This window comes from Podarcis filfolensis, assembly GCF_964270895.1.
Source record: "Podarcis filfolensis genome assembly, chromosome: 3".
NCBI classification, from domain to species: Eukaryota; Metazoa; Chordata; class Lepidosauria; order Squamata; family Lacertidae; genus Podarcis; species Podarcis filfolensis.
In genome coordinates, this window is record NC_139606.1 from 51466327 (window position 1) to 51490069 (window position 23743).

Genomic DNA, 23743 nt, shown 5'->3' on the forward strand with positions numbered 1-23743 from the left:
TCACCTGCAGTGACTATTTATTAAGTTTGCCTCACTTACAATGAATTGCCAATTGTCTAGACTTGGGAGTTATGGTTGTGGTCCCTAATATACTGCAAATGAGATCTTCTCTCCATTAAATCAGCTTTCCATAAACTAACCAGTGAAAGGTCTGTCCGTGTGTTCAAAGCACATCTCCCATTTAATAAATGCCAACAGATCCTGTTATATTTCGGCAAAAATGGCACAATCGATTCTGGTAGCAGTCATGGCTTGAACTAAAAGTTATGAGATGCCATACTGAGAGAGATGAATTCTCTAAAGAGCTGTGACAGAATATAATTATGGAAGCCTTTCTGATTTTGGCAGTACCTCTTGCTTTGGTGTGAAGCCATCATTTCCCCTTGCCATGTAGCAAAATTCTTGTGCTTGTTCTCACCAATGCTGAATTCATCACTGTGGCAAGGTTCTTTCAGAAACTTCCATTTGCCCCTTTTGCCAGTTTCCAAGGATCTTATGGACAGAGGCAGCCTTTGTCAGTGTGGGGTTGCTTATGAAATGGGTGGTTTCATGCATCAGTGTGGGAGAATTCTCATCTATTCAAGACCACGATGTGCCAGGTGCATCCACTTACCCAGCCTGGAGGAACTACTGCTGTCTCATCTGCTGCTGCCAAGAAAATTGTTTAGCCTTGTCTTGGGCCAAAAGGGTGGGGATTAGAAGAGCAAGGGAGAGCAAACTGTCTTTCTCTCACACAAATGAGTGCACCAGCCTCTTAACTCCCAGTGATTTTGTAACATTGATGGGATTAGTGCATCCTCCTCCTCCTCCTCCTCCTCCTCTTCTTCTTCTTCTTCTTCTTCTTCTTCTTCTTCTTCTTCTTCTTCCTCCTCCTCCTCTTCCCCACCTTTCACCAGCGGGTCCCAGGGCAGGTTACAACAGTTTAAAATTCAGAATTAAATTTTTAAAAAACAGATTACAATCACAGGGATAGGGCTCTTAGATCTGGTGGAAAGGCCAGGGTGAAGAGGTGTGTCTCCAGCATTTGCCAGAAGCTTTGAAGTGAAGAAGCCAGACATGCTCACACCAATTAAAAGCCTGATACAAAGCAAACTTCTATGTACCGCCTTAGGACATGTGCAGAATGATAAAAGGAAACAAAAACTCAAATGCAGAATAGCAATTTTCTCTCTCTTTATTTTTCTGGGTCCACAATGACTACATTTGTCTGCAAACAAAATTGCTGGACCAAGACGACATGCATGCCTGATGATCAAGAAAAGTCTGCCTATTCTACATTAGGGAGACATTGTTCAGAAATGGTGCATCCTTTTGTAAATATTGCCCATGTATTGGTGCCAAGGTTACTGTCAGTTCAGGTTATGTGTTGAAGAAATAAAAGCAATGCACGTGCTGCCTGAGGGAAACTTTTAACATGTGCCCCAGATTTAAAAAGGGAGTAATATCCTTTCAGCGATCCTTCTGTTCACTTCGGCCTAGTATCCCTTAGTGAAGGATACCTTTCAATCCTCTTTTAGATTCGTTCCTTTTGCTGCTTTCTGTTGGGCAGTCAAATTTGTAGTGAAAAGGCGGCAACTGTAACCCATGTAAATTTGCTACCCGCTCCAAGTCACAGAAATGCGACATTTCCTATATAGTCCCACCGACCATCCCTATCTGAGTTTTCGTGGATAACTGGACATTTTATATTTATTATTTATTTAGATCCTCTGGCAGCTTTAACACTGTCAAATTGAACATTCATATGAGAAAGTGGAAATTTAAAACAGGTTCCACATGAAGTATGTTTACAAACGGTGGGGGCGTTTAAGTTGTATTCAGAGTAGACCCCAACAACAACAATAACAACAACAACAAATATGTTGCCCATCTTACTGTGTTATCCCAGTAAATATAATAAACAATTAAATTAGGTCCATTTTCAATGAGTCTACATACATACATACATACATACATACATAATTTTATTTGTTTGCCACCTTTCCATAGTTAAAACCATGCTCAAGGCAGCTTACAACATGAAAAATATATACTTACAAACATAACAAAAGTAGTCATAAACAATAAATAAAACGTTAAAAAGTAAACAATCAAATTAAAACAATTTCCACATAAAAAACACAATTTCCACATTTCCGCATAATAAATCTAAAATAAAGATAAAAAATATCAATAATAGCAGTAACAACACCCCTCCTTTGCCAAAACCCCCAACTTCCTTCTAATCAATACCCAGCAGGCTCCGTTTTTGTAGCTGGAGTCAGTCAGGGCTCTGCCTTTCTAGGACAGGTGGAAAAAGAATGCAAGGCAGGGAGCAGGTCTTCCAGCACTCGCAGTCAATATGGTACTCTGAGTAAAACATAGCTGAACACTACCCAGAGCATCTGAACATCTTTATTTCCCCATTTGTCATCCTTTGGTCAATGTCAGTGAATACTTGAGTCAATGTCACCACTACAAAATTGGTTACAATGGAAAATAACTGTTAAAATGCTCTGCCTTTAAAAAAAAAAAAGCAAGCTAGGCAACAGTTATTCATTAAGTTATTAATTCCATTTCAACTGTGTTTGGTTCTCCCTCTTAGAAAGAAAATGAAACCCATTTGTTTCTGAAAGCTTTTAATGGTTGTTTGACTGACCATGTTGCCACCTCAGGCTTTAAAGCTTACTTTATTATATATGGTGTTGAATGGCTGCTTTTAATATAAATGGCTGTTTTGTTTTTTGTTTTTGTACACTGCACTGTGTGCAACTGCAGAGGAGTGAGATACAAGAAATATTACAATTACAGCAACTTCTTTCTTCCCAGTTTAAAGGGCGGGGGTGGAGGAGAGAAAGAAACATTGCCTGTGTGACTTGAAGATAGCCGTTACAAACGTCATCCTACATAGGTTTCCTTAGATATTTCTGGACAAGATCAGGTTTTATTTTCCAGGCTAAAATATGATCAACTGGAATTTTGTCATCGGCCTTTAATGAGGACATCTAAAATACCACCAAATTTTGTCATGTTGTTTATGTATTTCTTTTGTAATAAACAGAAGTGTATTAATTGTCACTCCCATAATTTGCCAACTTTCCCCCTATTAATTTTTCAAATTTATAATCTGCCAATGTTTCTTTTAGAAACATCTCAGTTCTTCTGTTTCTTCATCTTTAAGGGTTGATTCAGTCGTCAGGTAGTGGTTCTGACTAGTACTCTGACCCTAAACATTTATATCTCTGTATTTTGTCAGGGATGTTAACTAGCTTTGCTAATATCCTGCTTTGTGTTCATTCTGAGCCCCTAGGCTGATGTAGTAAAGCATAGCACTGGACTTTAGAAAGTCAAGATTATTTAATTTGAAACAAAGAACAAAAAAAGAGTTTCCTCATCAAATAACATTATGATAAAAATAACAATTCAACCTCTTTCTCCTGAGCCAAATCTGTGCTTCTCTGTTTTCTAAGCTTTTGCTCACTGTAGCATTAACAGGACGAGGGAAACCTTTCGGTTTTGTGTATAGTTACATCCATGACAGGGAATGGCGAAGTTCACCACTGGCTTCTAAGTGTTCACCAAAAGAAATATCGGATGGGAGGACTCCTGTGAAATAAAATAGTTCACATTTTGTTTTTCTTCTTAAATTTCAATTTTTATTCATATACATTATTGTATGCAAAAATCCCTTATTCCTCACTTCCCTTGTTTTCTCCTCTGTTTTTTTTTAACCAGCAAGTAGCACAGTTTTAAACACTAGAAAATCATAAAACAACAATAATAATACATTGCTAACCATAAATCTTAAGAGCCAGGCCTTGATAGAATCTGCTTATTATGGATATTTCTGTTTTGGCTGAAATCTTTGAAGGGGCTGTATTTTGATTGATTTCTGTCAGAGAAGTGGAGAAAAAAATAACTCTTATACATTAAGATACTGAGATGTGTACCAACTAATATTATTGACAAGAAACAGAACAGACAAGGCATGGTGGCTTGCCAAGGCCGTCACCTGAATAACCATTATTTTTCTTACAGAAAAAAATATTATTTAAAAAAGGCTACTAGCCCTAACTTAAAAACAACCCGAACCCCAGAGTTAATACTTTGTGTGTTTCACCCAATACTTTGTGTGAAACAATGTCTCGTAAATAAATAAGCAAGCAAGCAAGCAAGCATGCTACGTGCACAGTGCTAGAATAAAATTGATGTATATAATAAGAATGAACAAAGAATCTACACGAACAATGTTTCACCTGAACAATATTTTACCTATGGTAAGGAATGCCATTACTTTACGTTGGTCCACTGTTTCCTGACAGATCTCTCTCTGCCTGTGAAGAGTATGAAGAATATGGCACATCTGTACAACATAACGAATTATTTTCAAACAGATCAAAGCAGCACTTTGAATGAAGCCTGGATGCCAGTGTGAAGAAGCCCAATAACTCTTGCAGCATGCCATACATTTAGGAATCAGGTTGATGCATTCTGTACTATTTCCAGCCACCATGCAATCTTCAGCATAGACAAAAAAGCGGCACTCTTTTTCAGGGACCCTGGGGAAGCAAAGGTGGAGTGCTGTGCAAAAACATTCTGCAAAATGTGGCTTCTGCTGTTTGTTTTCCAGCAACTGGCTGCCATGAAGCACCTAATGTGACATTGATTCTGCTGAACCATCTTGGTTAATGGATTATGTAACTGAATTCTCTGTCATTCCCCCCCATCACATACATTTAAACTGATGCTTGTATGACAGAATGAATATGACTGAACATAGGAATTTCATATTGATTCGAAATTGCTATAATTTATCAATCACTGGGTCATAACTTTATATATTTACCCCACTCTTTGGTAGACTTTGTTCCTATTTTTAGTTGCTTCTTTTTACAATCACAGATTGGTAAGTGTTTGTTAATCTATGACATGAAAAACAAAACGAAATCTTGTGCTATCAGGTATCCCAAGCTGCGGGCGGCGGGGGGCGGGGGGGGCAGGGTTAGGATTCTCACCTATCTACAATTCATGGGACAATTATAAGGAGAAAATGATCCTGGTGTGCTTTGTTATTTGCTGAAAAAATGCTTTAAGAACTTGTTCTTAATTTTTATAATTGTCACACCATTAACGAAACCTTAATTCGTATCAACCATATAAGGTTAAACTGAGTAATCAATCAAATCTGCATAAAAGTGAAGGGGAATAAAATGAGTTTTAAAATAGAGCATCATATATCAGTTATTTGCGGATTATGTATGTATGTATGTGCCACACAATAGATACCCGTGTGGAAAAAAACAGGGATGAGCCTGCTGCCTGCAATTTTTACAAATACTTGGATTTAAAATATATAGTTTAATATATTTTAAAATGCATCTCCTGGTTTAATAAAGAGCAGCTCTTTAATCAAAAGGTTTTATATCCATGAATATAACCTAATTGACTCAAATGATACAGCCCTATTTTTTATTTTAAATAGGATTTGCATTAGCAATGTAATGCAATTATCTTAGGGTGTACCTTTACATTTTTGTAGATCAGATTTTTTAAAAAAAGAAATGATTTGGTTTCGTTTGAGCAGAGTACTCTTTACAGCTTCCGCAAAACTCACTGACAGTGTTAAGACAATAGTATAATTGAAGTGTCATCATTATGAAAATAGTTTTCTTTCAACTTCATTTGTTGTAGTACTAGTAAGATTACCACTCCTCAAGGTGGCTATAGTATATTAGCATTTTGTTATTCATTTAAATATGTGCAAATTTAAAGTCACCCATTACCTAGTACTGGGTATTTGAAAAGCCCTCCCTCAAAAAAATATTGCTAAAAAAGATGAGTAAAGCAGGCCAAGACACTCTACATGTTACCAACCTATTAAAAAATTAAGTACCAGAAGAAATATTAAATATGAAACGTTGTGTCTTAGCCTGGTATATTTCCAAGAGAGAAATCAATATACCTTTATTTAATATGCAAATTTCAATCTCTTGAAGGATCCCCATTTGCTTTATTATGCCAGCTGAATATAACTATCCTAAAGTGCAAAATGAGCTCATTGAAGATGTCCCCCTACAAAAAACCAATTACCATCAATTATCTTAACTCTGCCATCCAATAACTATTGCACTTCATAGAAAAATGTACGGTTTAAAACAAGCTATGATGGAGGCATTGTTAAGTCTCTGGAAATGTTTTGAAGAATAACGGACCATGATAATAATATTGGGTGGGATCTAAAACAATTAGAAATTCTGCATTCCAAATGGGACTTTATTTGGGGGGGGGTCTAATAATTTCTAGTTCATCTTCAATTCCATTCTTCTGCATTTTTTTTTTTACACACATTTATACTTTTTAATCATTGGTGGATTTTAAACCATTCACATTCTTCCCCCCCTCTCTCTCTGTATGTGTGTGTATGTTTCAATGCTTTCTTAGTGTTCTAAAGTATATTTTATGCTTCAGCATTGCATCTTGTAACATAGTGAATGGTGAAAAATATTGCCGACGATCATTTGGATGAACACAAGATGAAATGAACTAGTCAGTTTTATAAAAGGATGAACTGCATCTGGAACTTGTTCCTTTTTTTGGATATCATAACGCAACCCCTTTTAAAATGAATTTCCCAAGCTCTGTTCTATGTAACCAAATTCATAGGTGCACCCAAAGTAGGTATTGGAAACACGGGCAATTACGCTTTTGCTAAGTAAGTTTGCCCACCCTTCCAGCTACATTCCAGCCCTTCTGACACCACAAGACAGGACTGAGGAATCTGTGGCTCTCCGGGTGTTTGACTCCCAACAGCTGTAGTCAGCATGGACAGTGCAAACCCTCCAACATTCCTCAGATGAAAATAAGGACATTTCTTACTCCTCCCCAACAGACCCTCCTCAACACCCCCCCCCATTTTTTTGTTCCCCTCCCTGCAGAGCATTTCCTATCAGAAGAAGAGTGGGTGCCATCACCAATGGGACACAGCCCCACACACCCTCCACTGTCCTGAGAAAACTCCTTAATCCTGATTTTATTTTATCCGTTGGTAGGGTTACAAAAAGAAAAACATACACCAACAAATAAATTTTAGAAAAGAGGATTAGATGTGGATGCACAAAGCATTCTTTCATTAAAAAACCAAGACTCCTTGCGCTCCGCTCTACCACTCCTTTGTTCCCACCAAGGGCGGCCCTGCCCTCTGCTTGCCTCTCAGAGTCAGTGGGGTTGGGCCTCAGTGGCAACAGCCTCTTCTCCTCCTCATCCGCTCTCCAGCAGCCGCTACAAGCTGCCCAAGGGAGGAGGCCAGCGGCAGTACAGTGGTACCTCGGGTTAAGTACTTAATTTGTTCCTGCGGTCTGTTCTTAACCTGAAACTGTTCTTGACCTGAAGCACCACTTTAGCTAATGGGGCCTCCCGCTGCTGCTGCGCCGCCGGAGCCCAATTTCTGTTCTTATCCTGAAGCAAAGTTCTTAACCTGAAGCACTATTTCTGGGTTAGCGGAGTGTGTAATCTGAAGCGTATGTAACCTGAAGCGTATGTAACCCGAGGTACCACTGTAGTCCTAGAGAGGCAGTGGGGTGCTCCCTCACCACCACCTCTGTATGACAAGCCCCAGCTCACCCTCTTCTCCAAGCTCAGCAGCAGCAGCAGCAGTGGCAGGGGAAATAGGGACAGTTCGAGATGAAATCAGAAGCCGGGATGGCTTTCTTAATTCCAGGATTCCCCCTGGAAAATCGGGAAACTAGAAGGGTACGGACAACGTTCAGGGATTATGGGAATTGCAGCCTATCAACTTCTGAAGGTCCACAGATTCCCCATTGATGCACTATAACTTAGTTATCTTGGTGGGTGTTTTAATTGACGGTAACCTTAATATACCAGAAGGACAGCTGCAGCCAAGTATGTAGACAAGGACTGAATTCAACAACAATGCACAACAATGTTTATTACAGCATTATATTTAGAGGTTGTTACTGTATGAATTAGCACACTTCAAAATAGATTCAAATGCTTTGCTGCAAATATAAATACTACTGTAAACAAAACAGAAAAAAGCTATAAAAAATCATGGTAAATGATTTTTTTTTTTTAACAACCCTGACAGCAAGAACAACCAGAAACTGTAGTGGGGGGAAAGCTAGGCTTATGTAAGTGTGGAGTTATCTAAACTGTCACTGTAGGAGTTGAGGGCAGGGAAATAATGAAATATACACTCATGCTGGATGAAGTCTTGCTGCAATTAGGTTGCCAGATCAAAATTTAAAAGCATAGCAGACTGCCAAGCTGAAGTCTCTGTGAAGTTCTATGGAGCTGGAAGATTTTAAAGTAAGGAGGGATGATCATTGCATTTATGGAGCTGTGCTGTTCTGGAATAAGGAAAGTCCTTTAAGTAAGAGACATCTGGCAACCTTAAATTACATGATATGTATGTAGACCTGACCTTGCTTCAACTTTCTAGCGGGCAAGGAGGCGATTTTTCTATATTTATCTGATGACGTTTGAGTCAGCTTGGGCAGACTTCAGTAAGAAAAAATGTTTAAAAGCACTTCAAAAAGATAAGATCAATAGTTATTTTTAAGCATTATTTTCCTGTTTTTGCTGGCCAAAACTTCCAGAGTTGCAGAGGATGATCATTTATTTTTTATTTTATTTTTTTTTAAATAAATTATTGTTCAATCAAAACTTCATCCTCAGCTGCTAAAATACATGGCTACCACCACTTCTGAAACTGTACTATGAGCATTCTTAAAAGTAATAAATTAAACTAATATTACTATTCAATTTATTTTAGCCTATCTGTAAGCATATTTTATCTGCTTCCATTATTTTGCTTGTAATTTGTCATTACTAAAGAGTGTAATCCACATTGCATTTTAAATTATAGAAAAGCTCCACTTACATTTAATAGATTTGGATGGCACCTGGCATTTTTGCATCAGATTAGTCATTGTTTTTCCTTGCAATCAGAATTTCCTTGTACTTGAAATATATTTGGATTGTGTCCATCCTATTAACACACAGTTAAATATGGGGACTCACTTGAAAGCTCCACATTTCCGGTGCTAATCATGATGCTGATGCAAAGCGATAAGTACCTATCTTAAAATACCTGACTTTTAAAGGAATCCTCAAATCAGGGCGAAAAGCCTGAATCCATTAGTTGGCATGGGCAGTTGATCAATGAATTAATCACAGCTTTAACAGATGGATTTCTGTTCCAGTTGCAATCAGAGATGTAACCCTTGCAGTGGTGACAGCCTATGAACACCTCATGAGTCACACAAGTTTGATTTCCCAAACAGTGACATTACATTGTATACTTTGGAGAAGCTAGTATATTTATAAAATAACTGCAAAACATCATTTGCTTTGAGACGTAGTATTAACTGATCTATATATTTATTTACATTAACTATTAAAACAAAGTAACTGCTTGACCGAACACTTTAAATACATTTTCATTTCAAAAGCAGACTCATAGTCTGAATCAACTACCTTTCAATGGATACCTCAGGATACTCTTGCACTGCGATCGTACCAGCACTGTATAACGATGAAGTGCAGTGATGTCTATTTTAGCCATATCGGAGGGGGAGTATGTTGCCGAGTAAGATGCTTCGTATTTTGCTGCTGCATTCTGTAGAGCAAACCAATTTTTAGCTGTCCAAAACGTTTGTTTATTTCTGAAGAATTGGGAAATAAGCATATGGCAAAAGTGATCATAGCAAAAGATGACTCGTTTAATCACCTCTTTGTTACAAATATCCAGAATTCATCTCTTGAATCCCGTCAATATGAAGTCTAACTCCTCAAAAACATAAGAGTCGTCTTCCAGATACTCAACCCAAGGTGGTGTAAAATGTAAAAAAAAAGAAGAAGAAGAAGAAACTAAACACATGCATTTCGGGACTTACTCCTGTACAGTATATCAGAGCTACTAATATTTACTACCGCTGTTAAATTCAGCAGTGGTTTACAAACAGTACTTGCTCCATCGTATTTAGCTGTATTTAGTGCAGCAAAATCTGTTACTTCAGAATTTGCCGGTATTGATTTATTTAGACTGTAACCTTGGGAGCAGGGACATAATCTTTTAATATGTGTTTAATTAATTATTATATATTATTACTTATGCCCCAAATATATCTGTATTTACTCTGACATATATCCCATTGAGTTCCGTAGAAACTGGGAAAAATCTTATCCACAATTACCTAGGAGTAAGCCTTACTGAAAATAGTGTTGTCTACTTCCAAGTAAACATGCATACAGTTGCACTGCGTGTTTAAAATTGCAACCAAAGGTGAATAAAATAGTCAAGAGAGCTAGAGGACTTGTTTTTTTAGAAAGCATCAGATGTTTTATGGTGCACCTTTACACTCTATAAAACAATCCCGACAAAAATGTCTTTGAAGCAATGGAAACTTGTGTCAAGCAGCATATATTGCATTTAGATTGCATCCATCACATTATGAATTGGTATCTCCTCACTTGTATATAGTATAGACTGTACAAATTAATCTAAGAATTGAGGAGTGCTCCTTTATGAATCAAGAAAATCCTAAAATATTTAATTATTCTGTTTGTATTCAGAGGTTTTAGAAATCAAGCTTGATGAGCAAGAATATAGTTAACCATCCACCTTCCAATCTATTTACTTTTAATGCAAAAGGTCTGCCTTTTATATCTGGTTTATCCATGGTTCAGTTGTACCGAAGCAACTGTCTGGCTCGGAGCAGCAGTCTAAATGTTCTGCTTTCTTTCTGCCTTCAGTTTAAGTGATTGAGAAGTAGTGAGAAGTGGAATGATTTATCCAGACTTTCAAGTGACTTTTAAGATTTACATTTTTCACTAAGGCCTCTGTGGCCATAACAGAATACATATACTATTTCAAGAGTATTGAATTCTCCTCCATATCTAATTTTTGTGGCTCTATCAATTGCATCTATACTGCAAAAGGAATTCCCCGTGAAAGCCTCATAAACTCCAGCAAAACTGAGTACATATGGATCCTGCTCCACTTTATCACACTGCAATTGTCAAAAGCCTCATTTTTACTGTGTGCCATTTTGCTACAGAAACCTTTGGATCTGGGGATGGTGGAATCTTATTTTCAAGGTGTCTCTTATATATAGGAAATGTTGGTCCTAAACAGGTTTTATTTCTATCCAATTGTAATGGGACTTAGGGAACTACTCCAGGGTATCATGACTGCAATATTTGTTCAGCTAATGTTGTTCAAGGGTGCTAGGAATATTAACTCAGAAATAGTCTACATCATACAGAATCCTTGACATTTTAAAGGTAAAAGCATAGTCAGTTGAACAACGAGACTAAATAACTTACAACCATTTTTTAAAAAATAATAATTGATTTCATATTTAAGTTTATATCCCGGTTTTTAATTAATGCACTAATCCTAAATATTTTCCCACCACTGTCTATTAAGTCACCTCTCTTCCCTCCTTCTAATCTGTCTGCAAAACCCAACTTTTCTACAGATATTTTACTAGCACACTCTGTCCTCAGGGCTCCTCCAGACGTCCTGTTTATCGAACATTCACCCACATTTGCTTACACAAAGCTTACATGGAGGTTAAATTCTGTCTGGTCTTTATTGATAATTTGTTCTATTTGTTTGCAAGGAGGTTCTATGACAATGAGAATTCATCCTGAATACATCCCAATTTGCTTGTGCATCTTCCTGCTAACCATTCATTCTCCCCACACTTTGTAGTTCATTTCCCCATCACTTTCTTAACTGCAAAAACCAGGTTTTTTAAAGTGAATTTGTTGCGACAGAGCTCTTTCACCTACTTTAGCTGTGCAAACCTAGATTTCGTGTTCACTTGAATCCCTCCCTTGAAATACAGATAGTCTGGAGATGATGCTATTCTTTTGCCTGCAGTCATCACTATATTATCCTTTCTACTTTTGCTTATCAAGTCCTGCCCTTTCCGTTTCCCTCTGTCCTATCTATAAAAGTCTTCTTAACAGACAGTGCAATGGTGCACTGATTCTACTAAACAAATGCTAAATAGCAGCAGTAATAATGATAGTGCCAGAACTAGCACACTTATCCAAATGTTGCCATTTATACACCCATTGGGCTAGCACTCCAATTAATGAGGCAGCACAGAGAGGCACCCTTCCTGGCCTTTCTTATACTATTCACAGCCTACGTGAAGCAGAAGACTCATGTGTCTAAATAATGGTTTTAATAGCTCTTCCTTTATAAAAACAGGGTGGCTAATAAAGCAAAAACCATGCCATCAAAATACAGATCTGTGAATGCAGCACCTGCCTCCCTTGTTACATTATATGCATGGTGGAAGAGAGAAACTCCTCTTCCAGCTCATAAAATGGAGCACAGGTCAGGTGAGTGCATAAACCAGGCCGCAGCTTATGGGGTAAGAACTGTAGCTCATTGGTAGAGCATTTGCCTGAAACTCTGGTGCACTTCTGTTGGTCAGTGCAGACAATGAGGAGGTAGATGGAGCGTTGAGCCAACTCAGTATAAGTTAGTTTCTTGCATTGGTTGTATAATTACCGTATTTTTCGCTCTATAGGACACACCCAAGCATATGATGCACCTTGTTTTAGAGGGGGAGAACAAGAAAAAAAAATTCTCTCCCTCTCTGCGCAGCACCCCTTCAGCAAAGCGGCAGGAGAAACGGAGCCCCTTCCATTTCTCCTCCCGCTTGGCTGAAGGGGTGCTGCACAGAGAGGGAAAGCTGCGCAGCGCCTCTCCAGCGAAGCAAAGCCAGGAGAGTGAGACGGATCGGTACGCACCGACGCCTCTCGCTCTCCAGGCTTCAGTGAAAGCAACGCAAAGCCTCCGGAGCGAGGCGGGAGCGCTCCCACTGCGCTTCAGAGGCTTTGCGTTACTATCGCTGAAGCCATGGAGCCCGCATTCGCTCCATAAGACGCACACACATTTCCCCTTAATTTTTGGAGGGGGAAAAGTGCGTCTTATAGAGCAAAAAATATGGTAAATGAGAATGGGCAAAATTGTCACCATTTGTGAGGTATTCTTAGGCAATAATTCAAACACAGCCTTTCCCCGCAAACTGGCGTCAGAATATTATAGGACTATAATAATAATAGCAAATAATAATACTTTTATTATTATTTATACCCTGCCCATCTTGCTTGGTTGCCCCAGCCACTCTGGGCAGCTTCTAACACATATGAAAACATAATAAAACATCAAACATTAACAACCTCATGATACAGGGCTGCCTTTTCTTCCTTATGTGAAATCTCAGCTTATCTTGGCCACTGTGAACTGGGACGAGAAAAAGGGCAGGGTCTTTTGATTTGCTGCTTCAGCAAGTGAAAGATTAAGACAAGATGGATGAAATGCTGGGCTTGCGCAGTAGCCCTAATTTGGGTATGGTATTGGCCTTTCAGGACATTACTGCCAGAAATGCTGATAACCAGATAATAGAAGGTTTGGATAACAGAAATGAGGTTTGGATCATGGAAGCCCCAGTAGTAATGAGTTCCAATATAAAAACTAAACTGACGCATTAGTTGCTGGTGCTGAAAATTTATTTTGCAGAACTACTGGGATATTTCCATCTATAATGTTTTTAATTAATTCAGTCCTGATCGGTGAATAAATTAAACCAAGACTCACAACGACCCTTCTGAAGTCACATTTAATTTTCACTCGTTTCTGGAAACTGTAAATGGGTTACAATGCTACACAAGTTTCTCCTTGTATGTTTAATGAGCATAGATCCTCCTTGATCCCCTTCTCTCCAAGCACGTACATGCATGCACATCACCAGTATAATTTCCATGCACAAGTTCTGAACACTGTGAATGAGAAGTCCAGCATCTTTTTAGTGAAAGCAGACTGCCACCTATAGGTGTAAGTTAGGCTTAGCAAATAGGCTCTTTTTTTGGGGTAACAGGCCCTTTATATATATATACTATGATAAATTCAACTTAAAATTGTTATAATAGGATGACACAATCCTAATATGAATGTAGTTGCATAGTATTGTTTTATATGCATTCTGCTCTTCTATCCATTAAAAAAACTAAACCCTTTAGGAAATTATTTCTACCTGCAAGATGGATAGAAAAGCAAAAGGGTTAAAAAGAAATGTGTTATGTTCATTTTAAGAAGCAAAACAATGTTTTAGTTTCATTATCTAGGCAGACCATTGATAGTAGACAACCTGTTATTTTGATAAAAAGAGTGTTGTAAAAATTGATACAATATTACTTTATAGCATACCTATTTGTCTATATTGTTGCCTATTTATCACTTATATAACCATAATTTTAGGCATGCATTGCATTTTCATTAAATCTGATATGTGTCCAATGTATCGCAACAAGGTTTATTAAAGATAAACAGCTACATTCCTTTATTTTGTTCTTCATTAAATCTTGGGGTAAGGGTGGGATGAAACGCTTGTAATGCAAGTCTTGGTTATGTAAGACTCAAGTATCACATAATCAGTCTCATCAGCATACACCTTGAAAATGGAAATAGGAATTACAATTCCAGATATAGAACATTTTAGATTATTACACTTATATTTTGCAGGTCAACATTTTCTAAATCACTTGGATAGATCTTGGAACAGTTAAAAGGTAAATAGAAATCCTTTTTATTTTTACTGTGCAGCCAATAACCTGGTCTATGCTACATGTATTAACATGGACACTACTGGATAATTTCAGAAAATTAAAATCAAATCGCAAAAGTTGCTATAAATGCTTTGATAGTGTATTTGATTTTGTGTTGGTCTTTTTTTTTAAAGTACGCATTAAGCTTGATGCATTGAAAAAGAGTTAACTGTAACATTTTCAACTCTCTTACTTAAGAGTAAACGTTGCTGATGGCATCTGACTCAGAATTACTGAGGGGGAAGAGGGAATTAAAAGAAGTGCAGCTTTTATAAAGTTCTAAGATTGCCGAATGACTATTTAATTTTGTTTTTAAATAGTCTTAGCCATTGGTGTATTGAAAAGGCCCGTTTTAAAATGTCCTGCTTTCTGGGTTTCCTAGTTTACCTTTTTTTCGAAACGTGGTACCTAGAACAATTGGCGACTTTGTGTGATGTATATATCCTTCCTTATTTATATCAAATTGTTTAAAATTTATTTTATGCTATAACTTGTACAAGGTTGTAAGTAAATGATCTGTGCTGCAGGATTTGGACGTTGTGTGTTAAACGACTGTCCAAAAAAGGAATACAGCAGTATCCGTTTGTGTTAGTTTTTCCCTCCACTCAATTCGTGGTTGCCGCAATACATTTTAGTAATAATTTGAACAACATTTCCCAATTACAACAAGTTCAGCAGACATATTTTGAAACAATTCCACCCAATTCATATATTTTTGTTTGGATCTGGCCCACCATCTTGACACTTTAGATAGCAGGATTTACTTTAAAGATTATTTTACTTTGTAAAGTAAAGTATTAACTTTAGAGGAGAAGTGGTCAAAAGTATGAAAACCCACATCCTTGAGCATTACAATTCTTATTTGTTTTCTAATCTATACAGCAAATGGCCTTCTTGGTAAAAACCTTGGTAAAACAACTGCCAACACTTCCACAAAATATAGAATACATTTGTCATAGTCCAAACCAAAATCAATACATAATACAGTAAGAGTCCACAATTTTCTGGAAAGGGACAAGATATTTTAAACGTCCCCTCAAATACTGGATGAAATAAGGGGTAAAAACCCACTGTAGTACTTACAAAAGAACCTAAAAATGAATGTAAAATTATGCTCTGCAATAATGTGCTTTTATGAAATACTTTTCTATTTAATGTAGAAAGAGAATGGATACGTGGGAGACATATAGGGTGGGTGGAGAGCACAAGTAGAATTTGGCCTTATGTCATTCCCATGTTATATAATTAGAAAGCCAACTTTAGAGCCTTCATCCTGAAGGATAATTCAAGCAGAAAAGCGGAGGGTGGGGGTGGGGAAGGGCAAGAGTGCTATATAAAATTTGGAAAGCGATGACCAAGAACATAGTTATATGATTTATCAATGAGTGATTGTCTTGCATGGAGAATTTAAAAAGGAAATATTAAGTAATCTTTCGAACTGCTGTTTATTTTTTTTATGTCAATTTCATATTTTAATGAAAGAATAGAGGCAATTTCCTCCTTTTTTATGAAATGTGAAAATGCCGGATCATAGAATTTGCAAGGCAACTTTTTAAGTTGTATAGAATTCTGCTAATAGTTTACAACTATTTTACTATATTACTATATAACTATATTACGAAGAAATATAAAGAACAAATGTTACTATACAGGTGATAAATCTGTTAGTACAGGGGTCAGCAATCTTTTTCAGCTGTTCACCGTCCCTCAGACCATGTGGTGGGCCGGACTATATTTTTTGGGGGGAAATGCACGAATTTCTATGCCCCACAAATAACCCAGAGATGCATTTTAAATAAAAGCACACATTCTACTCATGTAAAAACACCAGGCAGGCCCCACAAATAACCCAGAGATGCATTTTAAATAAAAGGACACATTCTACTCATGTAAAAACATGCTGATTCCCGGACTGTCTACGGGTTGGATTGAGAAGGCAATTGGGCCACATCCGGCCCCCGGGCCTTAGTTTGCCTACCCTGTGTTAGTATATGTAAGAGAGTTCAGGTGTCTCAAGATAAATAAAGTGTAAGTATCCTGTAGTAACATTTGCACTTCTATGCTAACATCCGATTGTCATCAACTAGACATGATAATGCCTATTACGGGACCAAGAGTTTTAAAGCCTTCAAATATCACATAATTCATCGGACAAACATCTAACCAGCAGTCCAGCACAGTAAAATGTGTAACCAAATTAGCAACCGATAAATAACACATCTTAGCTTAATGTTAAGTTTATCTCTCTATGTTCATTGGAACTATTAATTGCACAAATGTGTCCTCTCATGAAAAATGTTGCAAGGGTGAATTGCACCATAAATAAGTTCTGGGAGGATCTTTTATATCATGTGAGTGGGGGACGGAGACGGGACAACAGCATGTTTTCTCCATAAAGTCCAGATCTCAAATGTATTATAAAATTCATTGAGGGCCTAATGTTTCATTTGTTCAGTTACAAAAGAAAACTACTGTATGGAGAATTTAGCTAAAAATCCAACAATAGCTAGAAAAGAAGTTAGTTGCATCACCAAAACGACAACTGGTGGTCTATGAATCGATATAGAGACTGATCAGAGACATTTAAGAGGGAATGCAATCACAGACTTGATTATAATACATAATATGTACGTCTATATTACTGGTATCAGGACTTGGGATTCCTGAAGTTGGGATGCCTGTATCTCTAGCTAAGACTAAATTTTATTTTATTATTGCAGAGAAGGAAATGTCCTTCTATAGCCAATAAATGTATGGATTACAAAGTTTCACTGAAGAGCTGCAAGAAAAGTAATTAGTCTTGTAAGAATTCTGTAAGATGGGTAAAGGGGAAATGAGATCTCTTATCATGGTATACTCGCTGTTCTAATAGGGCGCCATTAGCTGTTACATAATCACAACTATTTCTTCCTCTTAGCCTATGTTTATGCCCGGCATTTAAGGTCCAGCATAATTAAATTAAAATGTCTTTGACTAGAAAAAAAATGAATGAGGTACTTTTTTGTTTCAGCTCTTTACACTATGAAAGAGAAGCCTGATACTTGCTTTGACAAATGTTCATGATCTTTTTTAAAAAAATCCTACCAGAGGTAGAGACCTTTACTGACGTAAGATTGGAATCTGTCTGAATGGGGGATGTTTTTTTTAAACTGGCTAAAATTACTGGAAGCGTTTCTGAAAATAAAGAGAAAAAATTACAGTGCTCATCTGCCCTAATATTTTCACACGCAGCAAGACTGGTTTGCAGTGTCAGTAACATGCATCTGATCTGCGTCACCTGCTTTGCCATCTGAAAATCAGTCTTGGTGCAGAATTGCAGGGGCCTCCCATTGGTGTAAACTCATCTATTTGAAGAGGCAACATTATTACATCCTGCAGCTTTTCATTGTTACAGTTGTGTGCCACAACAATGTAATTTATCCATATGGACTACCACTTGAAGTGTACCACTTTCCATCTAACACCCATATAATGCCCAGTCTTTAAGGGCACATTCCCATACTAAAGATTTACTGGACGAGGAAATTAAAGATTTGATGGGAGCTCTATATGCTGGCAGAACACCGTGGGAGATACATCAGCACAATTGTGCAGATAACATTGGTGGAATGGCCAAAACCAAGTGGAGTTATGGTTTCGACATAGACGGAACAGAGGAACAACATGTTTATGCTACATTCTAGACTCTCTCAGACTACGCATACCCCGGTCAATGGTGCAACTGTACACCATCCCTAGATCAGGTGCAATATTTTTTTCATCACACACATTATATGCTAATAAGGGGGAATTCTGGTAGCTGGAAACTATGGGAGAAAGAGCACTTTACACCCCGAGCTTGCAACACATCTGGGAATTGGAGCACATCGCTAATGCTTCTCTAGAATTCCAGACACAAATATCCAACACCAAACTCTACTCCACTCCAATACCTGGGGATGCCAGGACAGAGCACCCACACAGGGTACTCCCGCTCCCATGCCTCCCGAGTCCCTATGGGAATATGGGTATCGTCTGAACTATACTGCTCCTACCTTGCAGCAATTAGGAGCAGGATCGCGCGCACACAGGCAAGGCCCTTATCCCCCAGCCATGCAAGCTCTCTGCCGTCAAAGACCAGGTACTCCAACTGTTGCCACTACTGTACTAGCCAACACTCATGAGCATTTTTACCTTGCATTCTCACAGATGGATGAACGGGGCAGAAAAAGCTGTCCCCATTCTCGCAATTGTTCCACAACAACCCCCAAAGGGGAAGGAGTATGTATACTCACAGTCAGTGTAGTCTCTCTTCCCCCACAGGGTGGACAGCTAACGGTGGCAGAGCACTCAGGTAGCATTACTCCCTCTTCTCTTTCAATCCCTCACACACTGTGTGTTCAGTATATTGCTTGTTATTTGCTGTGGTGGTGTTCCAAGGGCACTATAGCCATGTCGGTCATTTTCACATTTTCTACTTGTACGTTCTTTCCCCTCTCCTCCAGGCTGAACACACACTAGATATGGTGTCTGAGTGTAAGTGTTCAGAACAGGGCCTTGTCAGGGGTGGCACTACAGTTTTGGAATCAACTTCCTAGTTGTATCTCTGTATCTCTCTCAGATATCACAGAGGTTTACTTTTGACAGGCTTTTAAATTCAACAATTTAATTGCTAAAGACAACTTCTATCCATTTTTTGGTGTTTGTCCTTGTTTTATTCCTATTTTGTTTTTATGCTCTTAGTGTTTTACTTTTCAAAAATGCTTTAGCTGTTTCGGAGCAGAAAGGTGGTATAAAAATGTAAAGCAAATAAATCGTTTGCTTTGGGGAACCCTGTGCATTTAGACAGAAGTATAACGAAGTACTGAGTTAGCATACTAGGTCCAAGAAATTAAAGCCACCAGAATGTGCCTTTGTTGTACAAGAATCATATTGATTGGATATCATGGTGCATCACAATTGTTTCCACATTTCCATTTCCTTGGATTTCTGTTTCTTGCTTATCCTTTCTTCCAATATCCAAATTTAGACAACAGTCCCCACAATTATAAATAACAATACAGAAAACACAGAAAGTATTGACTGTTGCTTGCAGATGTGGGGATCATGCCTCATTTAATGTTTATAATGCACACTCTACTTGTGCCAAAAATCAAGGTAGTTACACATTTTATGGAAAAAGGGTAGGACAACTAAGAAGAATGGAAATTCAAGCTTCACTAACTCATTTCCTAGGAGAGGCCATTGTCTCAGAAAAAAACGTATAACTAAGTTTGACAAAAAATCTCATTCCCTGAAAGGCATAATATCAGAAAGAATACCGTTGTGCGGTAAGTAATCTGAATCAACACTGCATGCACGCACACAGTAATGTACAGTGCAGAAAGGGCCCTAGTGACATCACTGATTGCCACCAAGTGTGGTTTGGGCTCAGTGTATGTTGATAATTAATGCCTATTTGTAGCACATGACAAAGGAGAATTGTCCCATTGCTTTTGTGGGAATTTTTAAATCTGCATTTGTTGACTAGTGGAGAAAGATGAATGAAGTGAACATGCACTTCATATTTCATCTTGCAAAGTACATGATTCAAAAAAAGAAACAGCCCTTCAGTGCCTCTGATCTTTAATTAAAAAGTCAAGAGCTTTAATCCAATGCTACCAAAAAATAATAGAAAATTAAATATAAAAACTTCTCTCCAGGAAAACAGGGGAAAAATAGCCTGTGGTTCACTTATGCCTATGAATAAATATAGAGAAATGGCAGTTTCTTAGAATGGAAGGCCAGCTAGCCAGGCAGCACAGCTTTTCCACAGAATGTTGGGATGGGAAAATGCAGAATGTGTTTATTTGGAAGAGTCTTTGACTCGTCTTAATTTTGACCGCCATTCAAGGTCTGTGCAGCTGAATTGTCATTCATTGGGGATATGTGCAACTGGACCCAATATGTTTATGATCTTGTGGCACTATTTAAAAAAAAAATAATCCCAACATACCATCTGCACCCAAATGCTTGAGGCAGAAATTATTATAAAAAGTTGTACTTTTTAGATCGGTTTATATGACATGGGACAGAATGGATCGATTTGCCTCAGGCAAGAAATCGACACTAGAAGTAAAGAATTTTATTTACAAATAGCTGCCCAAGTATGTCCTTAAACACATTGCATTAGCCCACCTCCTGTTTGGGTCTTTAAGACTTCCCATGCATTCCCCATCTCTGCTACCCTTACTGAATTGGATCCTAAATACATGACTACTTCTTCCACATTGTCATCTCCCAGACTCATCAATAGCATGTTGTGAGGTCTTCTCTACTGCAATGTTAGAACCTGAAAGTCATTTCTTGCAAGTTTAGGTTAAGTTAGGTTTATTACACTGATATCTCACCAAATGTGATAAAAGCACCAGGAAACATTTTAAGACTTTTTAATGTCTATTAGGCTGGCTTTTGGTGGCAGAAGTTAGGCTACGTAGGATTTAGTATTTATTATGATTCATCCACTGCACTGGCTTCAGTTATATTATATGTTGTTTAATGTCAGTGTATTATTACCCATCTGGTGCCTTTGTTCAAATAAAATATGTATCGGAAGTAATTAGGCCGGCCCCGCGCTTCATTGTGCTGCTGCTGCTTCTCTTTCCAAAATCACAGGTATAAGAGTGCAATAAGCCCAGGTGAAGGATAGATATAATGTGGATCATCTAGAAGTGGACTACCCAGCAAAGTGTCCAAGGTAGTAAACGTTGCCAGTGGCTGCAATGCTTTCAGTATGAAAAAGCAACAACATCGATTAGAAAAATGTGAGACTGTCAGCTCACTCCCAAGTTGGAACTTGTCCCTTCAGAAGTGTGGTTAGGAGTGTAGTGTGACTGTCTTTTTATATTTCCATACGAAGCCCTAAATCTAAAACATACAAGTTTCTGCATTGGACCATAAGTTTTGTGTTAATGTTTCTAGTACTTACCGGTATGTTGACCCAGAAATCCTAGAAACATCATTACTGCCATCAGTTGATTTGTTTAAATGTTTGTTTTATTTAGAGAATTTATTAATGAGGAAGTGAGAGCATTATCCAGAGCTGGGTTTATGGTGAGCTGCTGTAAGTATAACCCTATGACCTTGATTCAGCCCTCTGTGGAATCAAAAGATTAGAGGGCCACCATTGCCATTCACAGTAAGAGGAGGAGGAGGAGGAAGAATAATGAAAAATATCTTATTTCTAACCAGACCTCTGAACGGTCTGGCTGTTCTATGAGATTCTGGGTTTCTGATGGTCCACATTGGTTTTGTTCCGCTTCATTACCAAGCAGATTTGTAATCTGAGAGTCATTATCCCGAGTTGAAACTAGGAAGGATTCCAACTACCTGTTTCCTTGTTAAAACATCCTAGGGAAAAAACATATTTAGGGGTATCTTGGATTCAACGTTCAATTTAGAAAAACACTTCAAGAAAAATAAAATTTAAGTGGAAAATTATAATTAAACAGAAATGTTTTTAAGCAGTAATATTATCCTTTGCTGGCAAATGCCACTTTCTTTCACATCTGGAAACATGTCTTGGTCATCAAATGAAGCAAGCTAGATTGCCTAACTGCTGTTGCTCTGCCCCTGCTTTTTAAGGGGTTTGTCTCTCAGTCTAGAAAAGCATACCTCTTCCACATCACTCAGTCAGTCAACTATTATCACATAAGGCAACAGTCTCAAAGCCCCACAGAATTACCACAGCTTTACCACGTTCACTTCATTCTGAAAGTTGTGTGTGGCAACCAAACAGCCCGCTGTTAGTGGCTATCTAGTCATATTACACTGTTCAGGTTTTAAATATATTTAACATTCTGTTTGGGAAACAGTTATTTATTCTGTCTTGTTTTGAGGAGAGGCCCAGAATTGAAGAAAGGAAGCCAATAAAAGACAATAAAACAGAAGTAAACATAAGCTTCTCTCTGCCGTTACATACTCTGACTAGTTTGCTTGCAGTGCTATATACATGTATTTTTCATTTATAAGCTCTAAATCATCTTCCCAGTTTCTTCTTTTCTGCTTTCTCTAAAATGGTCCACCTATGTTAGGTTTGGATGAAAATTTTGTAAAAGAGGCTTATTTATCTGCTTTGGCTCAAGGGACAGGTACATTCATTTTGGCTGTGCCAAACTGGAACCCAGAAAGCACTGCTTACTATTCTGGATTTTTAAAAAAACTGCTCCACACTGGCTTTTCCTGAAGCTTCTCTTATGTATAAAAACCCTGTCAGGGATTTGCAAGCAGCAATAGCAGCAGCCTGCAAGTCTTTCAGCATCTCTGAACAAGCCAGTACCCTTTTCCCTTTACTTATTTTGTAAAAAAAACACACCAAAGATTTGATAGGACATTAACAGTATATCTAACCCCTCTTTTCCTCAATCCCTGGCTCCACTTTATTTTCCCAACACACAAAGAAACACACACAGGCACAGGTATCCATGTAAACAATGTATTTACCTTTCTTTCTTTTTTTGCTGCTGCTTCTTCTTTGCATAACATTCATTTTGTGATACTATTAAATCTCAGCTGTCTGCTGAACGCACAAGCCATCTTAAGATGGTTTTGTTTTGCTTTTCCAAGCCATTCCAAGAAAATTAAAATGGAATAAGGAGGGTAGGGAAGAGACAGCACAAGAGGAGCTACATTCGGCATGAGATTTATGGTACATTTCACTGCCCCGAGGATCCTTAAAAAAAGGGGGGGGACACACACACACCAGAAAGCAAGGGAGAAAACTGTACTTACATTACTGCACACTCCTGCAAATCTCCTCCACCTTCCCCCTCCCCTTTACAACCTGATAGTACTACACATCGCATTCCTAGTGAGCTCCGTTCTCTGGATACCGAATTAGAACCCCGAGCAAAGGATCAACCACTTATCTCTTTAATCTACGATTTAAAGTACATTAAGATCAGAGCGAAAATAAAATCACTGACATGGCATGATAATATTATAACACACATGACAGACCTTTCATGCCTCTATGTATTTCCCTCCCTTAGTGACAGACGTTTCATTGGCTTCTCGCCGCGGCACGAGCCCTGCCGCTATTGGCTGGCGAGGTCGGGCTTATCCCTGTTGGTAGGCAGAGGCTGGCTGCCGGACTGGC

The 23743-nt window shown here is 38.1% G+C and overlaps 1 protein-coding gene and 1 long non-coding RNA gene across 13 annotated transcripts in view; one reads left to right on the plus strand and one right to left on the minus strand.

The window, feature by feature from the left end:
• Positions 1-23743, plus strand: part of ARMC2 (armadillo repeat containing 2) — an 87695-nt gene that overhangs the window by 11190 nt on the left and 52762 nt on the right. For 7 of the 10 annotated variants that reach the window (XM_083608320.1, XM_083608314.1, XM_083608315.1 and 4 more), the window contains exons 2-3: positions 14546-14592; positions 21651-21709. The gene's annotated coding sequence lies outside the window, so the exon portion shown is untranslated. The remainder of the gene's footprint in view (positions 1-14545; positions 14593-21650; positions 21710-23743) is intronic. The other 3 variants (XM_083608305.1, XM_083608318.1, XM_083608310.1) reach the window with 1 other exon arrangement.
• Positions 1152-23596, minus strand: LOC310760255. 3 transcript variants are annotated; one of them, XR_014546853.1, is made up of 4 exons: positions 23377-23596; positions 9475-9662; positions 4252-4313; positions 1152-3871 (listed from the first exon to the last, which is right to left on the minus strand). It is a non-coding gene; the product is annotated as an uncharacterized lncRNA (long non-coding RNA). The 3 variants fall into 3 exon arrangements; XR_014546854.1 differs by lacking the exon at positions 23377-23596 and adding an exon at positions 9728-12758 and having other exon boundaries at positions 9475-9616; XR_014546855.1 differs by lacking the exon at positions 23377-23596 and having other exon boundaries at positions 9475-12751.